The following is a 3,732-nucleotide window of genomic DNA, read 5'->3' as shown; positions in this document are numbered from 1 at the left end:
CAAAATAATTGCTCCTGTGTGTCATGTAGTAATCCATTGTGTGAATCTACCATAATTTCTCAATCCATTTGATTGTGTTTGGATGTCTGACTAATACTGCTATGAATATTGGTGTACAGTAGTCTCTGTTTGTGCCTCAGTTCTTATTTTCTCAGGGTATCTTCCAAACAGTGGCATAGCTGGGTCATATGAAATCTTCTCATGTTCAGCTTTTTGAACAAGTGCCGAACTGCCTTCCAAAGTAGTTGTACCATTTTACAGTCCCATCAACAATGTATAAGAATTCCTATCTTGCCACATCCTCTCCAGCATTTAGCTGTCCTGTTAAACTTTGCCATTGCTACTCAAGTAAGATGGTATCTCATTGTGATTTTGAATTGCATCTCTCTTCTCGGTAGTGATTTTGAACATTTCTTCATGTACCTGTTGGCCATTATAATATCTTCCTCTGTGAAAATTCTTCCCATGTCTTTTGCTCATTTTGTAATTGGGTTATCTGTCTTTTTCTTGTGGTGGTCCAGGAGTATTCTGTAAACTTTCATTAGGAGATTCTTATCTGTGCTGGTATTGCCAGTTGTTTGTTCCCAACCAGTAGGTTTTTGTTTCACCCTGTTGGAAGCACACAGGGATTTAATATTTTTTTTAAGCCTTCAGGAGCATGTTTATTGTGTTTGAGATGATATGTCAGGTGCTCTCTGAGCTACAAAGGGTAAAAGGAAATCCTCTCATTACAAACTGACAAAGGTAAAAGGTAAAACATTTTCACAACAGTATGTACCACATATTCAGAAATAGATCTGGGTTTAATACAAATGACATAACTTCCTAGTCACCTGCAGCTACTTTTATAACTTCATACAGATAATAAATTAGGCTAAAATGCACTATAATACTTGGTAGGCTTCAGGACCCTGTACATCCCAAAATATATTTTGATATCCAAAAAAATCAAGACTTGCAAGTAGGCATTTTAAACATAACTAATCTACAGCTACAAAGTTCTACTCTTGATAGCATTTACCTTTTTAGGGAATCTCCCAGTCTCCAAGGGTTAAAAGCAGACAGTAGAATCAGTATAGCATATACACAGAAGTCCGTATTGTAAAGGCTGTAAAGATCTGCTGCACAGTGCAAAGATGCCTTCTGCTCCTTCACACTGCATACAAATGAAGTGAATTGTGTGGCGTATCTCTTGCTCCACTGTCTGGCTATCCTGCCATGTTCTGCTCTGTTGGTCAGATACTGAATGGCTATGCTTCCAACCAGAGGATTCACAGAGTGGGGGTCTATCAAAAGGGAACAAATAGGCAGCAAAATCATTGATATAGTCAAAACAGGACTCCAGTTATCTTTAAGGTTGCCCAGACAGATGACTCCCTAACTGTTGATGTTGCAGTGATAGATTCTGGTGTGGAAAGTAACCTTTGGTGGCTTAAATGGATAATCTGATGAAAATGTGATATCCAGAAAAAATACACCACCTTCATATACAGAACCTGGTGAACCAAGTATAGTTGATCTCCATTCATAAATGTTATCTCCTTTAGGCCCAGCACTGAATTAGGAGGAGGTTCAAAGGTTATTTCAGCTAACTCCTTCTGAATTCTTTTAGCATTAGTAGATAACTTAGCAGTGGTTTGGCTAAAGAGTTTGGTGTTTTTCTTCTGCTGGGTGGCAGAAGGTTTTTGTTCTTCTTCTTCTTCAGGCTCTGGAGTGGCTGGGTCTTGCTGGTCTGCATCTGAACTACCACTGCTGGGGCTGGGGCTCTCATCATCAGACCTCTGCTGATCACTGGACATCTTGGTGAAGTTATTTCTCAGAAAACTTGGACACCTGACCAGGGACTTAACCTTTAGAAGGTCCCATTCATCAATTTTATCCTCTTCAGATTGTGTGTTTCTGGTTGGTTTGGGTAGTCTCTTTATACGATAGACTATGCCCCCTAGAATAACAAAGAGTACTCAGAGAAGGAAATCAAGGAAGCAATGCCATTTACAATAGCCAACCAGAAATTGAGATACTTAGGAGTGAACCTAACTAGAGATACAAAAGACTTACTACAAAGAAAACTACAGAGCATTTCTGCAAGGCAAAATAAAAGACCTAAATACATGGGAAAATGTGCCTTGTTCATGGATGTTGTTGTTGTTGATTGTTGTCGAGTAGCGCATTACTCATGGCTAGTCTTTGAATACAAGACCTGAAGCCTCAATATTGTGAAAATAACAGTCCTACATAAAACAATCTACATATTCAACACAATTGCAATACAGATACCAAGTTCATTTTTCAAGGAGATAGAAAAGGAACTTGTCAAGTTTATTTGGACAGGCAAGATGCTTCTGAGAAACAAAAATGAAGTGGGAGGCATAGCACTCCCTGACCTCAATAGCTACTACACAGCAGTAGTAACCAAAACAACATGGTACTGGTACAATGACACGCACATAGACCGACCAATGGAATAAAACTGAGAACCCAGAAATAGACCCAACTATGTATGGTCAACTGACATTCAATAAGGAAGTAGAAGCTATCAAATAAGGAAATGACAACCTCTGCAACAAATGGTGCTTGCAAAACTGGACTACCACCTGCAGAAATCTGAAGCAGGAGTCACATCTCACACCATACACAAAAATCAGTTCAAGATGGATCAGAGACCTAGGAGTAAAGCCCCAAACCATAAAGTTCATGCCCTGGAATCAAGTTCAGAAGGCTTAGTCCATTATCTTTTTATTTTTTTTTTTTTTTGTCATTCAAGATTTTTCCCACAGCATTTCTAAGTATTGCAATATGAGGCTTAAATATGTTTTTCAGTTCTTTCAGCTTGGGAAATGCTGAGTGAATTCTTCTCTTTTTATTCTCTGTACATTTTTGGGTCTCTGTACATTCTGTTATAGTAGTTTGCTTTGTCTTCCCTACCTGCCTTGGAAATCTGTTCAGCTTTTTAATTTCTCAATACTTTAGTGCAATTTTCAGGGTCTCTTCTGACATCCATTTTGGTTTTTTTCTTTCCCCTCTGTCTTTTTAGTGACCTTTCTCTCTCTTCATGTATGATATCGTTAATGTCATCCCACATTTCTTCTGGTTTTCGACAATTGATGTTCAAGGTTTCAAACATATTCTTAAGATAAATTTTAAGTTTAATGGGATAGATTCAAGGTCATATTTGGTTCTTGTGGACTTGTTTTAATTTTTTATTGATTATTAAAGGAATTTGACTATGTGGATCATAACAAATTATGACTAACATTGAGAAGAATGGTAATTACACAATTCTTAATTGTGCTCATACCAAATCTATACCTAGACCAAGAGGCTATTTTATGAATAGAGCACAGTAATACTAAATGGCTTAAAATTAGGAAAAGTGTGTATAGGGGTTATATCCTTCCCCATACCTCTTTAACCTGTATGCTGAGCAAATTATTTGAAAAGCTTGACTCTTAAGAGAAGAATGTTGCATCAAGTTTGGAGGAACACCTTTGTTATGAGGTGACACAACCTTGCTTGCTGAAAGGAGATCTTGAAGCATTTGCTGCAGAAGGTTAAATACTCCTGCCTTCAATATGGATTGCATCTCAATGTCAAGAAAACAAAAATTTTTGCCACTGGACCAATTGACAACATCATGATGGATGGCGAAAAGACTGAAACTGTGAATGACTTCATCTTGGATGCACAATCAATACACTTGGTAGCAGCAGTCAAGAGATCAGGAGATCTCTT

General features: G+C 37.9%; 1 pseudogene; it reads right to left on the bottom strand.

Moving 5' to 3' along the window:
* Window positions 1-1,017: 1,017 nt before the first annotated feature.
* LOC102863512 lies at window positions 1,018-1,799 on the bottom strand (annotated as a pseudogene).
* Window positions 1,800-3,732: the final 1,933 nt, after the last annotated feature.

Source organism: Elephantulus edwardii, unplaced genomic scaffold, assembly GCF_000299155.1.
Source record: "Elephantulus edwardii isolate Elephantulus edwardi_28Jun2011 unplaced genomic scaffold, EleEdw1.0 scaffold00084, whole genome shotgun sequence".
NCBI classification, from domain to species: domain Eukaryota; kingdom Metazoa; phylum Chordata; class Mammalia; order Macroscelidea; family Macroscelididae; genus Elephantulus; species Elephantulus edwardii.
The sequence above is the reverse complement of the archived record's forward strand: the minus strand, read 5'-3'. Positions and strand labels throughout refer to the sequence as shown.